Below are 15,747 nucleotides of genomic sequence, written 5' to 3'. Positions count from 1 at the left end.
CTGTGTGCCTCTTACTGGACTTCTGCATCTCTAGACTCAGACAGAAATCGATGCGCTGCTCTTCACCTCCTGATTGCACACGAGGGTTTCCTTGCACTCTCCCCAGCATTTACTAGTTTAGCAGCAGGAATTGGGTAACTTTGTCTGCTTTCACGTTCGGGAAACTGCCTCCTGTCAAACACACGGCATCAGAAACGCCACAACTCAACCCTGCGGGAAGCACTGAGGGAACGAGAACACGCCACGGGGCGGGTACCTGTCGATGGGCGGGTACCCGTCTGAGGGCAAGAACCCGTCGATAGGCACGGTTGGGGGGGGGGGGGGATGCTGGGAGGGGATACCCCCGCAAAATTTGGTACAGCGTGGGGGGGTGTTTGCGGTGCGGCGAGTGGTGCCGGTGGCTGCTGCCATCCTGTGTGCAGAGCTCGGTACTGCAGCCCGGGCTCCGCGCATGAGCCGTGGCGCTCTCTTTGCCCCCGCTGCTGACCCGGCATGGCGGTGGGTATGGTCCGGGTTCGGGTCCCGGCAGCGGCGGCAGCAGGTGAGATCCGAGCCCACCGGCGGTCCGGGGTTATCGGAGAGGCAGGCAGGCAGGCAGGCAGGCAGGCAGGCAGGCAGGCAGGCAGGCAGGCAGGCAGGCAGGCAGGCAGGCGAGCCCGCCCGTCCGTCCGTCCGTCCGTCCGTCCGTCGGGCGCGGCAGGGTTGCGGTGTGCCGGGGACGAGCCGGGTCAGGAGCCCCCAGTGCGCTTGGTTCTGCCTTCCCCTCCCTTGATGAATCTCAGGCGCCTCGGAGGCTCCTAGCCCTGCCACTGTGCTTGTCTCTCCCCCTTTGCCCTGGTGTCAGCTGCAGCAGAGTTAATTCTCTTCCTAGGATCTGGTGCAGCGCTGAGTTTCGCCTTTCCTCCGAGAATAACGCTGGTAACGCGCCGGTGTTTCAGCGGTTGCTCGGTCCCTCGTGCTCTGCCAGTGAGGAGGGGCACAAGAAGCCGGGAGGGAGCAGAGACAGGACACCGGACCTGAGCTAGCTAAAGGGGTATTCCGTACATACCACAGCACGTCGTGCTCGGTACTGGGAGAAGTAAAGAAACTGGGGGGTTACCCGTAGGTCCTTAATTCACACTGTACCTTCATTGGTAGGGAAAGGGGCAAAGATGGAAATAGCCGTTTAGAAAGTAGCCAAGGAATTCCCCGTTTATTTCTCCTGTTCTAAACTTGCAGTTAGTTTGGAAATAAGACTGTTCACTGTATCTTTAAGGTGCTGAAAGATCTGGAGACTGAAATTCTCTCTCTATGAAATGAGTGAGGTCTGCAGCAGCAGCTGGGGCAGGGCTCATTGCCCTCCTTTTGTTCTGCAAATACACCTTGATGTGTTGTGCCCTGGGGGAGCCCAGCTCATCACAGCCTTTCTGTGGAGACTGTCAGCGAGGATTTCAGTGGCTGCTCTCCTGTTTTCCCCCGGTTTGGACACCTGTCTTGATCCAGTAAAGTCATCAGGTTTCTTTATAAATGCTTCGTGTTCTAGATGCAGAGACAGCGTTGTGAGGGAGCTGATCCAGATCAAGGTGCTTGTAGCAGCAGTCGCATCGAGTTACCAGACTAGGTGGCTTTAGGGCTTCTCTGTTTATGCTGAATGATTTCAAGTCTCAGTCTGTTGAGAACAGGCAGAATCTTTATTTGCTGTGCTGCTGATTTGCCCTGGCCGTCGAGCTGAAGGCCTTAGATATGGGAGCAGTTAGTCTAAGGCTTGCTCATGGAATTTTCTGCCATCTAAAAATTATGCTGTCTAAAGATTAAATGAAGTTTCTCTCATTAAAGCTTTACAAATGCCCTCTGAATCCTAGCCCTTTTAATGCATGAGACAGGTGTGGATGTCCCAGTGCGCAGCCTGTGCATGCAGCGCCCTACAGGACAGAATATGTCTGACTTGACTGGTCACTGTGTGCAGCTGAAAATGAGTGTAGTGTCACAGGAGGTTATTTGAAGATGAATTGAAAATGTTCCAGGACTTATTTCTGGGGAAGTCTCTTTGTTTCTAGACTGTCCTGATGCTCTGTGGACAGGCTCCTGGCTGTATTTTGTCTGTGCAGGTGTCCAGCAGGCCCCTTCCTCTTCTTTCTTTTTTTATGTCCTTTAGGGTTTGATTTCAGACCTCTCTGGCAGACATGTGGTATGTCAGCTTACCGTTTAACTACAGCAGCAGTTTGCAGCGGCTTAGTTTCATAGGTTGTACAAAGATAGTCAAGCAGTTCTGCAAGCCTGGTGTTAACAGTCCTCGCAAGGTCTGTATGTGCCAGGAGGTGATGGAATACTTCCATGTGGTTGTGGTATTGTGGCAAGTATCCTTTAGTACTTAAGTACTCAAGTACTCCACAGCAGTAGAGCAGAGTGTCTCAAACCAGTTCTTAAGGCTCCTGAGTTATGTGCTTAATGAGTTATGTGCCGAGTTATGTATTGCTTAATTTTGGGCATGGAAAGCAAGTGATTACATCAATTAGATGCAGTAATTGGGAGAACTAGTGCCCAGGTTTAAACACAGGTAAGTGAGAAGGGCTTAAATGGCAGCGAAATTTAGTAAGAATCCAGCTGTGCTGATACTTAGCAGCAGATGTAGCAACCTGAACTATCTGATCACAGTGTGCTTAGTCTGCATTCACTTGTACTGATCTTGCTTTTCTATAGATGTGATGTTACAGCTGGCTAGTCTTGCAGTAATGCATGTTTGGGTTTCGCTTACCTGACTTTCTGAGGGCAAAACACTTGACTTGTCAAGGTTTAAAACAACTGCAGCCTTGTCTTTGCACTCTTCAGAAACACTCATTTGATCTTGATTGTTTTTTAACAGGCATATGGCATTGTTACGACCATCTTGAAGGAATACCTGGATCTGACCTCACTGTTTCTGATACTGGATTCCAGAGAGACTTCAGAGTGTACCTGCAGCTGAGGCAAACATGGTTAGCATTTACTAAGTGCCCTTTAAACTTGGTATCTGTTAATAGATATTCAGGAGATTCAGTCGCTCTCTTGCTACAGTTTCTTCCTTGGTAAATCTCCTCTACATACGGTGCTCATAGCAGTAAGCAGGATTCTCTTTATACTTTTTCTGCAAGGCTACTAGTGTATGTGTAAGGGGTCATAATGCAGTCGCAGTAGTGATGAGAGTGAAAAATGCTTGTGTTACTAGCCATCTACTTGCTGTGTGTTCAGCCTTCACAATGGGGAAGCAGAAGGCAATAACTAAGTCCTGATGAAGATAAGGAGGAGCATTTTTCTCTCTCAGTCTGTCTATGCCTCCTCCTTGGGGGCCCCAGAACTGAGATGAAAAACGCTGTGCATCTTTTGTAGACCTGTTTACATTCAGGTCACTGAATTTTCTTGGATGCTGACCTGAAGCTGTGGAACGAACCATCACAAATGTCATCACTTGTGGTTTTTGCAAGTGCTTCACTGCTTTCTCTTACAAGGGCAGCGTATTTAAAACAATCCAACTGGAACAAGACAGCCTGCAGTGTAAGCATCATCTCTGACTGTCTGGGTCTGTATTCTGAGACTGTGTCAGATCTGTGGGACCTGAAGCCAATTCCCCTGTCCCTGTGCAAACCTTCAGACACCCCACGGCTGAGGGATACCGTCCCTTTGTCTTCCTCTGCCTCCGCAAAACTTCTTGGTTTCAGCTGGAGGAGACAGGGCCTGCTGTGTGTAACCATCCACCACTGCTGGGCTGGTTTAGATGTTGTCTACCCCTCTGAGGCACCTGGAATTAACGGATGTGTCTCAGGGTCAGAGGAGGTGTGCTTCAGGCATCTTAAGACTGCCTTCCTGAGGTGGAGTCCAGAGAATTCTTTTACTTCCTATTGCAGCAGTAGGATTTGAACTGACACAAATAGAAATCAGACAGAAGCCGACTCTTTAAACAAGATCTGGGTTATGAATCAAACACTGCTCACAACTAAGAGAGGAGATGTTCCGGGACACAGTGCTCTCAGCTCTCAAACCTTACAGCAAGCTTTATGTGATTCCAGCAGCGCAACTGGAAGGTGAAAATAGATTGAGAAACTTCAATCAGCTTCAGTTTAATCATCAACTCATTTCTGAACTGTTTTACTTAATACTATAGCACATACAGTTACTAGACTAGGATTTGTAGGTGGAAAAGTGCTCATTTTCTGCCTTTGAGCACTTTGTTTATTCATTTTTGTAGATTTCTGTCATTTCTTTCTGCTGATTGTGTTGGTTTTTCATTCAAGAAAAATACTTTCAACTACACTGTGTTCATTTAACAGGGATGGGGTATGTGTGTGTGTGTGGAGAAAAAGCGGGTTACTCCCTGCCTAATTGAGCCCAGGTTTGTTCCCTGATCTCAGCAGTGGCTACGGCTGGTTGAAAGTCAGGATTTCTCTTGTATATCATTGCTCTCTATAAAAAAGAAACCCAGCAACAGAAAGCAGTAAGAAAATGTGGTTGGGGGAGAAAAATAGAGTAAAGGATTTGAAAAATAATGTTATTTTCTTCAGATGCTTTTTTTTGCTATCTGTTATCTGTATGCAAGAGTAAGCTTCCCTGAAGCAGTCCTTTCTGGGTTATTGTCTGGAAGTTGAGGTAATGGAGGTTGTATCTTATTTTATGTTAAATATTTCAGGGCCTGGCTAAAGAGTGTTCTGAATTTCACTGCTAATTCTGATATTACAAAATATCCATTACCCTGGAGCTTTGTCTAGCAAAAGAAGGTAGGTCATTGTATCTAATGTTCTATCATGGAATCGTAGAGGAGCATTTGGCTAAACAATGTCTAAATGTTTTAAAATACATTATTCTGCCAAGATCATGAGTGCTGTGTAAAGAAAAGGGTAGAGATGCTATCCAGCTGCAGTTGATGTAGGTGACAAACCTGGAGCTTACTACTCATTGTTGACTGTTCCAGTTGGTTATTTTATCTAGCATGGAAAATAATCTAGTAAACCTATACAAGCAGGATACCTGCTTAACAGTAAAAGTAATGATGTATTTTTACTGTTAAAGAGAATCACTTATGACAAACACTGAGATTCTGCTCTGTCATACTGAAATTTAATGAGGAGAGCTTGTCCCAGTGTGCTTATTTGTGTATTGCAAGAAAATTAACAGTGGTCAGAGCACTACTTTTAAGTATTTTTTAAAGAGCATTCCTTGTAAGTGTTGCCCCTTCATCTGGTGTTTCTAGCATTTGAGCAGCATCTTCAATGCACCCTCAGACCTAGACAACATGAGGGAGTGTTGAGAGGCACAAGAGCTCCTAGGCAAATGTGGGTGGGAGCCAGGTTTAGAGCTGGGGTGAGTCTGTGCAAAGAAAGGTGCAGCAGCAGAGGCTGCATTGGTGCTAGCAGCATGTGAATCCGTGCATTAACCCAGCTTGCTGCAGTTGTTTTGGCTGAGCAGAGGAGCCAGGATAAAATACTACCTTTGCAGTCTTTATCTCCAGGAGCTCCAATGTTCCTGGTATCTCAGCCTATATAGCTCAAATGATCGACAATAACAGGAAAGTACAGTTTTTGTGAAGCTCTTCTCAAGGTCCAGCAGTTTGCCAGGCCTTCCCAAAACTGCTTGATAATTTTTTTCTGTGTGCAGGATGTTTCTCATCACACACCAAAGCTTTTCCAGGAGTCAGACACATTGGTTTCCCTTTCTTCCCCCAACAAAGGGGAAGTTGGTGGCCAATTGCAATGATAACACATGGAGAGGTGTTGCCCTGAAACAGAATGAAATGGCTGCATCCTTCCAGGAGGCTGTCTCCGAAAGGAGAATTGCCCTGTGAGCTGGAGAGCTGCCCCTGCAGTGAGTGCCCATCCCCAGAGAGGGATGGGGAGCTGGGGACTTAGCACCTTGCTGCCTATCACCCGGGATGGAAAAATGTTGTGTTATGAAATGGTTTGGGTTGGAAGGGACCTTAAAGCTCATCCAGTTCCAACTCCTGCCACAGGCGGGTAGGGACACCTCATTGCTCCAAGCCCCTGTGTTCAACCTGGCCTTGAACACTGCCAGGGATGGGGCAGCCACAGCTTCTCTGGGCATGCTGTGCCAGCGCCTTGCCATGACTGTGAGAATTGTTCTTATGAGCCCTCTGCAGCTAAATGGGAATTCCACTGAAAAAAACACATTTCTTGTTTAAATAAGTTCCTGCTTCCTATCCTGCCCCCATGGAAGTGACAAGAGTAAGAACATGAATACTAGTTATTTCAGTGGAGCTGAATGCATTTCAAAAGTACCAGAACTGACACTCATGGTTAGTTTGCCTTACTCCCGTTTTTTTCCTCCCTCCCTTTCATTTAACCCCAGTTTGTGTTTCCTTCCTCCTCCATCCACCTTACTTGGCTTTGAGTTGAGGTCTGGTTCCACTGTAGTGGTTTGACACTTTCTGTGCAGCCGTGAAGTAGAGCAGAGCTGGGGCCTTTTGAGGTTCCAGAGCAATCTCAACAGCAGGGGAAAATGCTTGGGCCTCTGTTTTGGGCCAGACTTGGATCCTGCACCTAGGAGTTATGTGAACTGTTACAACCAGGTGATAATGGAAAAGGGATGCCTAAACCCAGCTCTTACCACTTCCCCTTATAGTGGTGCTCAGGACAAGGCAGCCAGCATCCTTGCAGCTCAGAATGCTTTTGGAGATACGCATCAAAAATGCTGTCTTGGGCAAGAGCATTTCTCCTTCCCACTTTCCAGGTTGTCTTAAAGCAGCTTCAGAAGTGTTTCTGCATTGTCTGTCTGTGCATTACAAAGCAGCCTTTGAGATTAATTCCTTGTTATTAGAGTATACTCAGTATAGAGCTTGGTTTAAATGCTTCTCTTGCATTTCCAGGGACTGATTTTCCCTTTCTTAGGCTGCTTGTTGGTGGAAGCTTATAAATTAGTTACTGACTCAGTACGCCCAACTCGCTGATCCTCAACCACTGTCATTTTCATGTCATGGTCCTTGTTAGTACTTTAGTTTTCAGTCACCCAGCTCCTGGGTTGTGATAGTTTCACCACTGTACAGAAAACACTTCATTTTGCATCATAATCAGATGTTGTCCACACATTCCTATTGTCTGTATCAAGGCAATCACTAGCAGTATTAACCATGAGCAGGCAAAATGAAGCCTGAAGGGAGCTCAGCTCGTAACATTGCTTTGGTGTGATGCTTCCCATCCACACCTTGGTGCTGTGGTCAGCGGACAAGGGCAGCTGTGTCTCCCATGAGCCTGGTGAGGCTTCCAGGGAGGGACAAATCATGTTACCGGGCACAAAACAGCTGACTGTGATCATCAGGTTCACCAGGATATGTCAGTGCAACTCAACACCAGCTACCAGCAGGCAAAACTATGATGAAGTGTTACCTGCAGAGACCTTGCGCATCTCCTGGTGTGGCTCTTGGGTCTCTGTGTGATACCTGGACAGCACTGAGTCAGGATCCTCATGCTTTTCTTTTCTGCACCTTAGCTCCGTACCAGCTACCCTCTAAGCTCTTGCAGCTCCTTATGGCCCCTTTCTTCCATCCAGTTGCAGGTTATATCACCTCTGCTTTGGACCAGTGATGCTCACTTGGTGTTTTCCCCTGCCCTAGCAGTTCTCAGCCTGTTTCAGCCCTGTGAGCGCTGTCATGTGTGGCACAGTGCAGGTGACGTGTGCTGTTTTCTACCTTCCTTGCTGGCAGCTCTCCACTGGGGTAGTCTGGGGGCACTACTGGGAACCAGTGCCTGTACGAAGAGCAGGGGCTCTGTTTGATGGTCTTTGCCCCCTGACCCTCTTTTGTCTGACTTATTTAAAAGCCTTGTTGCTGGTGTGAGATTTCATGTGCCAATTCCTTTAAAATTCTGGACTTTCTGTATTCTTCATCCTTACTGAAAGCTGTGACAAAGCAATAGGGTGGTTTTCGGGCCACATCTGGTCAAGTTTGCTGGTTTTAGCAGCAGCAGTATTAGGTGATCTCAATTCTTTGCTTGTAATTTATAGGTAACTTTTCATGTCTAAGGGAGGAACTTGCTGAGACCTGTTTGATCTTTGTACTTCTTGATCTCTAAGGTTTAACTGTGTTTTGTAGAGCCTTTTTTCCTTCCCTTGTAAGCTCTGCCTGATGTCCTGCTTGAGGTTGTTTCTCAGTCAAAGAAAGCCCTTCTTGTGAGGTTTTCCTGTGCTCCTGGTACGGTTTGCTAATAGACAGGTTTGATGGGCTTCCTGCCTCCTTTTTCTGTTGGGGAATATCTTGGCCTTGTCTGCCTTGCAGGGTTCTCTGTACTATAGCCCTCTCCATACTCCCACAGCATCAACACAGTAAAATAATGCCTCATGCCAGCCCCTGCCTTTTCTGCTTAGAAGAGCCAAAACTGCTGAATCTGACGGCTGCTCACATAGAAGCAAGAATCTGGATTACTTTCCTCGCATGTTATTTTTGCATTTTATTTGTGTCCCCCTGCTCCCCACAGCCCAAGTTGTTACTGCAGCATCAATTTCCTCATTTAAAGTTTAAGCCATTGCCAGCATCTTTTCCTTTCAAGGGACAGAGAGATTCTGTCTTGCTGAAACATTAGCAGAATGCAGTGGTGCAGCCCTGCTTGTTGGAGCTCTGATGGACTGGGACAGCTGCTCCCTCCTGTTGTGGGCGAGGCTACTGTGCAAGGAAATCAGAAAGATGTGTGGATCACAGTGTCGCTGTCCTCATGGTTTGCTATTCCAGTGCTGTGTGATGGCTGCTAGTTTGTTATGGGCCAGGTTCCATAGTTTGTTGTGGCAAAGGTGCTGTTCCATTTACTGGGAGCGCTCATGGAGCTGAGGTTTTGTTCTGACTAAAGACAGGTGTCAGAAACCCACCATTAACATCATTATAACTTGGTATGTAAAGCAGATAATCATGTTTGTCCCAGGTAGTATCTGCATCTTCAGGTAATCGGGAAGTTGCTTGCTCATCTTTGGGTTACACTGTAAGTAGCCTGTTGTAAGGAAGCTTTTATATCATGTTAGCTAAGTCTCTTTTCGCAATCTCTGGTATAGGTTTAGCATTAATAATAGAGGACTCTGATGTATAAGGGTGATGAATGAATGTTTATTTATAGATATAATACTATGAAATAGTTTTATTACCACTTGCTAAAAGTGCTTCCTTTTTTGTTTTCCTAGCAGTCAGTGCAAACAACAAAAACCATTACTTCATGATGACTGGGATTGTGAAGTCAACAAATTCCTATTTCACAATGAGAAAAAGAAACACTTAATGTTTTTAATGTAGAACATGAACAGCGGGAGGCCTCAGTTTGCTTCCTACAAGAGAAAAACACTCACTCCATACAGCTCTGTATGCAGCAAGCTTGGCTATGTATAGAAATGCCGACTATAAATGCTTTAGCACATTTGTACTGGTTTTGGCATCGACGGGGGCTGTGTGGTGCTTAGTTGCTGGCCGGGCTGAAACCATGGAAGCTGTTTATTTAATAGAGTGTCTTGTCTGTGGTCCCTCCTGGATTTGAAAACTCTGCACTTGGGGAAGAAGAAATTGCTCTGAAATTCTTCGGTTATAAAACAGTAGCAAATGGTATCTCAACAGCAGTTTTTATTTGCCATCCTACAAGGCCTATCCAGGAGGCCGCAGACACAAACGCATTACTGTTTTGTATTTCAGAGTAGACAACTTCGTTGGAGCTCACTGGAAATTGGACAAGGTGCCCATGTCAACAGGCAGAAACCAGGAACATGACAGGGCTTGCAGAACAAGTAAGTAGTTTGCTTTCTGGGTTAACAGTAGGAGAACAGGTTGATATGGCTCAACCTTCATCTCTCTTCAAAGTAATTAATGTTGACACAAAGCAGTTAGATCTAATGTTCGGATGAGGAGTGTTTTCTGTGATGGGAATGGTTGTTTCATATGTTGTTTGGCTGGTGTCTAGACAGTGGTTTCAGCATGTGGTCTGCAGGCACTAGAAGGTGACAGGACACTTTTAGGGAACTCTTTGTAAGCTGTCACCAAGAAAGTTAGTTGTCTGTAGGTTTAAATGAGCAGAATATGGATTTGCATTCCCTGGAAGAATATTTTAGGTATTTACAAGACAGAAGACACTCGGAGTCAAGAACCACGAAGCCAAAGGAGATACAGCTATCACATGCATTTCAACAACTCTGTAATGTTTCCCATGCTGACTCTGTGGGGCACTTCCTTCTAGTGCCCCAAGATTTCCATTTGTGGCTTAACTGTTTTGAGCTGCTCTGTTGTCACTTCGTTGTGGGGCTGGAGGGATACATGGTGCATAGTCAGCAAGTACAGGTATTATAGAGGAGATTTGTAGTTGGAAAGCCAGCCATTTACACTGATACGTGGTCTGGGATCCAGCTAGGGAGATCAGATCTGCACAGATTTATACCTGATAGGCACAATGAAAAAGTTCTGTTCTGGGGTCTACAATGCTTTGCAGGGCTCTACTTTTCCATGCAGTAATGGCTTTATTTATATCCACAATGATTTTAGTCTCACAAATGCTAGGGTGTTGCCACAAGCTGATTCAAGTGTTAAATGGCACGAATGGGGCAATAGTCTCAGGCCACTGTCTTTACTCCATGCACAGCAATAGCTGTGTCCTGGTAATTGCTGCAAGCTTTGAAATATTATAGGCTGGCAGGAAACTACCAGTGTATGGTTTGGTGTGAGCAGCACAGATGTATTAGGTTTGGCATTGTAGTACATGGGATTTTTCTTGGTTTTAAGTGACCGTCTATATAGCAGTACCAGAAGTGGATTTGTGTACTGCTGTGTGGGTGCTCAGTTTCCTATGTTTAGTTGCATGTTATGTACAAATAAGTGCATGGTGGAAACACTGGCCTTAGCATCTATTCTCCATCCCACATAGCTCTCCCTCTTGAAGCTGCAATAAAATGATCTAAGACCATAGTCAAAGCTGGAGTCAAGTCACTGAGGACAGAAGGACAAAATTCAAGACCCTTTGGAGAGGGTTGCCCCTTTTTAGCAGGTACGCCTGTACCTACGATGATTGCAAGTACTGTAGAAGGTCCCATATCCTCTGCCTCAAAACTTCAGCAGCACTGGTGGCTCTTAACACTTACATTGTGCAACACCTTATTTATGTCGTGACTTGATCCGGTGGCTGGAATGGTGGGCTAGATGAGCTTTGACGGTCCTTTCCAACCCAAACTATTCTATGACTCTATGATCTCTCCAGAGAGAAAGAGCAACAGTTATCCCAATAACACTGAAGATGTCTTAACCTGATGTTGCAGAGATGGGGTTTTTTTTGGTTTTGCTGTTTTTCATCCCTCTTGCTTCCCTCCTTCCACCCCGTGTTTTCCTTTAGCAAGTGTGCAAGGGGTGGATTTGATCTGTTTTTTCACTGCTGGTTTTGGGTGGTAGAAGGGCTTCATGGAACTCCTTGGTCACAAAGTAGTAGCAGACACTGTCCATGAAGCAGTTAGATGTGGCAACACACCTTGTCATGGAGGCGATGTTCTTCATAACGTGGAGCATGAAACAGGTAGCTCTAACGGTATCCATTACCAACCTGGCAAGTAAGCCAAAGAAGCCTGGCAGAAAAACATACTAGAAATACAATCAGATTAGCATAAATAATGTGAACAGCTTTCTGGATTCATTTCTCCTCTGGTGAATTGGTGTTCAGGCATCTCTTGAGGCTCCTGATCGCTTCTGTGGAACAAAAAGTCAAGATTGCTAATGGAAGAATAAAAGTGAAGAACATGGAAAGCAGGCTCAGAGCAGCAGGCATGGTGATGTCCTTCTGAATGTGCAATGGCACCGATTATCATAGAAACCCACAGAGAAGGGCTGCCTTTGTTGGAGACCTGAAGGCCATGTTTCAAGGGGTGTTTTATGGCAATGTATCGGTCAATGGAGATAAATGTAATTATGTAGATACTCACTAACATGTTGATGAAATATGTTGTCTCTGTAAACTGGCCGAGTTCATCTCGGGCTGACTTATTCCAGAGCAAATAAGCCATGAAAGGCAAGCTGCAGATGACAAAGCAGTCTGCAAATGCTAAGTTGATTACATACACCATTGTTTCTGTCCACTTCTTTATCTTGCAGAAGAGCACCCAGAGGGCAAGGGCATTAAATAGAGCTCCAAAAAAGGAATGACATTATACAGAGCAAGTTCAAGGAGATTGACATGGTGATAAAGTTCTAGACTTGTGATACTGCAGTTGCTGGACACATTCATTGTCCTGTTGTGCAGAAGTTGTATGATGTTCTGAGACCTGAAATAGGAAAAGACATGGTAAGACTTTCCTCCTACCTCTTAATAGATGCATATCCCATTTAAAATAAGGTATTTAAGTAACTATTTACTTTGCCCATCACAAATGTAAATTTGAGTCTACATAGCTGGCCTCCTCAGTCAGCCTCTAACTGGGATGCATCCTTTGTCAAGCTTTGTTTATATTTACTCAGTTTAGGAGTAAGTATCTCCAAGTACACTTCCAACAGGACACGGCAGACAGTCTATTAAATAGTGGCATCTTGAATGGAGGGGTGGAATAGCAGTGAGAAGAACCCCTATAGACAGTGAGGGCACCCTGTGACAATGGGATTCCTTAGGCCAGGCTGTGCAAATGAGGTAAGATGATTACCCTTAGCTTGGTTATGAGCTAGGCAGGAATTGCAGCAACCAAACCAAAAGCCCAGCACAACCCATGAACAAAAGCTCTTCTACCAGGTCTACTGGCTTGGGAGACAGAGGAGTGGTGTGAAGGCCTGGAGGGGCATAGCAGATGTCACTTGGTAGACATGCTCGTGTTCTGGCTCTAACTGGGCAGGTTTCTGAGCCTTTGGGGTGCCTTGCAAACCTGGGGCTCCTGCTCAAAGCTGAGGAAGGCAGATGAATCTGAGTTCCTGCATCCAAAAGGCATGCTTGAAATCCTAAGAGAGTGAGTGAGGCATGTAGCTGTCCACTCCTTGTGAGGGCTATGGGGGGCGCACAAGGATTAACTTGATTTTAAGCCCATGCATTCCAGGAGAGAGTTCAATTCTGTGGATGTAAAGCAGACAGACACACCTGAAAGAGGGAACACCAGTGCAGAACAAGGAGCTTGCCATTAAGGGCTGCATGAGATGGCTCCTGCTCAGGGCAGGCATTCTGCCACCCTGTGAAGTCCATCAGATGTAAGTAGTAGCTACTGAGTCTAGGTCATAGAATCATAGAATCATAGAATAGTTAGGGTTGGAAAGGACCTCAAGATCATCTGGTTCCAACCCCCCTGCCATGGAAAGGGACACCTCTCACTAAACCATCCAACACAAGGCTTCATCCAACCTGGCCTTGAACACCGCCAGTGATGGAGCACTCACAACCTCCCTGGGCAACCCATTCCAGTGTCTCACCACCCTAACAGGAAAGAATTTCACACTGGCTGCAGGATATTCTGCAAGAAAACTGGTTATGTGAAGAGTGTGAGTTCATGGACTGATAAAAATCAGCTTTTATCAGAGCCCTGTGCACAGTGGCTCTATGTGGCCTGCAGAAGGAACAGTTCTCTGAACTGCTGATTCTGTGTATACGTCACTGAATTTATGCTTGCATCTGAATGCACTTTGGAAGGAATTTAACCTTTGAATCTGAAGTATGTTTTTTTGCCATTCCTACAGGAGACTGAAATGGTGAAACCCCACAGCTTTCAGAGATTTAGGAAGGAACACCATGACTGAACAGGTCTGGTTAAGCAGTTATTTGCCTCTGCAAGCAACTCAAACCTCCTTGTGGTCAGTTGGTGAGAGCACTTGCTGCAAAATCAGACTTCAATGACCTATAAACACACATATAACTCAATTGCTGGGGGATACGTAAGTGTCTTAGGCACTCACAGGTGCTAATGTGACTCCTGCACAGAGCTCTCTCCAGTTCTTGTGTGCTCAGCTCTGGGTTTCCCAAGAGAGGCTTGCTGCTCGCTGCCTGCACCCTGGAAGGAAGCTGTTGGCTGTCACCTGAGGAAGACCTCTCTGAACTACAGTAAGTAGCAGTAGAGAAATAGCTTACATCAAAGACTGAAGATGCCACATTGTTATGCTCAGTAACTGCATGAAGCACATGTCTTTGCTGGCATGGCTGATGCCCAGATTGCTTTCATCAGCCCTGGTCTGCAATGCCAGCAGCAGTCTCCGTGCTTGAGCACAAGGCAGGCAAACTGGCCTGGTGTGCTCTGCTGCATGAAAGGGCTGTGGCTGACACCACCCTTAGAGCTGGAGATGTGGCCCAAATGCAGTTCCCAGCATTAGGGCTCAGAAGTGCTCCAGGCAGATCAGAAACTGGTGGGAGGAGGGAGGAAATAAGCAGAGTTTTAAAGCAGGCCATATAGCACAGATGGGGGTATGGCTGAGCACAAAATACCTTTAAAGAGATGCAGTTTGATAAGCTAGCATATCCTGTGGCTGCTGGAAGTGCTTTACGGTGGGGTAGATAAAGTGGCTGCAGCATCAGAGGAGCTAGGCAGCAACATGCAGCTGTGAGAAAAGGATGGAGATGGCTGTAAAACAGCATCTTGTTGCTGCTGGAGGACCAGGAACAGGCTGGGGCTCCATGGACAAAGTCAACAGTGTTGTGGCATGTGTCCTGCTTTCCCCCCATCATAGACTGGGGAGAACTGGGCAGTAGCCATCCCCCTCCATGGAAGGCCAGGGTGGGCTTGTTTCCTCCATCAGCTCAACAAGTATCAGGCTTCTTCCAGACCCTCAACAGAGCTTGGAGGAAGAGAAACAAGGCAGAGGCTGAAGGCACTGTGGATGCCACAGTAGCACCGTGGTGGCAAGCATCCAGTGGTTTTCCTAGCAGGATGCCCATGAAGAAGCAGATGCACCAGACCCCTTGCTCAGACTCTGGTGCCTTGTCCACTCTGGTTTTGAACATCTCCAAGAAGATCTCTACAAGTTCTTTGGGCAACCTGTTCCAGTGATCACCTTGAGAGTAAACATTTTCTCTTAATGTTTAAATGGACTTTCCTGTCCTGTGTTTCATTTCGTGCCCATTGCTTCTGTCTGCGGTTTTGGTTGTGGTGTGAAACAGGGGGAACAGCTACATGGGATGTTACAAAATTTCATGAGACAGCCTGGGTGACCTTTGAAGGTACCACCTTTTCCATTGGCAGCGAGATAAAAACACTCTTAAACCTGGTTTGGGATTTTGGCTTCCCACCCTTCAACCATGAACATCTCTTTCCTGCATTATCCATTTGAAATGTCACTTTGCTGTGCAGTCCTTTGGGTGTCTTCACCTTTATTAAAATTCCAAAATCAAAGCTTAACTTATTAACAATTTATGTTCATATGTACAAGGAGGAGGAACATAAAGATGATGTAAGGATAGATAGGTTTGTAGAACAAGCCATTTATTAAAGGGACAGTTGCAGCAATACCTTGCTTATATGATGCTATATATGAGTGCATCTGTCTTGAACGAGTTTTACGCATGACCTGCACACTGATCATGCGTGCTTTTTAGGCTGCACACCAGCCTATCAGCCTCATCAGTGTTGATGCTGTGGACTCACATCAGTGGTTTCTTGAGCTGAAGAAAAACCCAGTTTTTGTTCTTAGGTAAATATAAGAACCCTTCTGTTTCAGAGCAGTGTGCACTTGTGTGGACATTGTGAGTGCCAGAACAGACCCTTTCAAGAGCTCCAGAAGATTTTTTTAACCTCTTTCTTCCAGCTGCAAGACCAAAAAGAACATAAAGGTTTTTGCTAATGGGAAGCAACAGAGGAGAGTGGAGGTATGTCTGGTAATTGTAGCAC

At 46.0% G+C, this 15,747-nt stretch overlaps 1 long non-coding RNA gene and 1 pseudogene across 1 annotated transcript; one reads left to right on the top strand and one right to left on the bottom strand.

Annotated features, from left to right (window-relative positions):
• Nucleotides 1-397: 397 nt before the first annotated feature.
• Nucleotides 398-14,951, top strand: LOC136009620 (uncharacterized). Its single transcript, XR_010610600.1, has 4 exons — nt 398-541; nt 2,843-2,954; nt 9,623-9,714; nt 13,610-14,951. It is a non-coding gene; the product is annotated as an uncharacterized LOC136009620 (long non-coding RNA).
• On the bottom strand, nt 11,127-12,185 carry LOC136009619 (G-protein coupled receptor 35-like; annotated as a pseudogene).
• Nucleotides 14,952-15,747: the final 796 nt, after the last annotated feature.

Source organism: Lathamus discolor, chromosome 3 (assembly GCF_037157495.1).
Source record: "Lathamus discolor isolate bLatDis1 chromosome 3, bLatDis1.hap1, whole genome shotgun sequence".
In the NCBI taxonomy this organism is placed as follows: Eukaryota; Metazoa; Chordata; class Aves; order Psittaciformes; family Psittacidae; genus Lathamus; species Lathamus discolor.
The sequence above is the reverse complement of the archived record's forward strand: the minus strand, read 5'-3'. Positions and strand labels throughout refer to the sequence as shown.